We start from the raw sequence: 360 nt of genomic DNA, 5'->3' as shown, positions 1-360 counted from the left end.
TCTTTTAAGACAATGCTTATCGCTTCGTTCAAGAACTGTCGAAATACATGATGATAAGCAAGCATAACGAATCCTTCCTCCAACAGGTGCGTTTCGCGATCACGTCATGACGCGGCTATGCCAGACACAAAGTGATTACGGTGTATTAATATCTGCAGAAGCTGCTCGATTACCGTGACTCACCATGGAAAATTTTCTTGGTCTATTATTAATCACCACAGGAAGGCAGCTACTTAGTAAAGCAAGTCAGCTTCTTTTGTGTGTCCGCTTTGCGATTTGGTGCCAATTTCTAGATTACGTAGCTATGTATATTATGTAGGATTGAGTACCATCTGTAATTACGTTTTCATACGTAGACCT

The sequence above is a fragment of the Rhipicephalus sanguineus genome, chromosome 10 (genome assembly GCF_013339695.2).
Source record: "Rhipicephalus sanguineus isolate Rsan-2018 chromosome 10, BIME_Rsan_1.4, whole genome shotgun sequence".
NCBI classification, from domain to species: domain Eukaryota; kingdom Metazoa; phylum Arthropoda; class Arachnida; order Ixodida; family Ixodidae; genus Rhipicephalus; species Rhipicephalus sanguineus.
Note: the sequence above shows the minus strand (reverse complement) of the source record.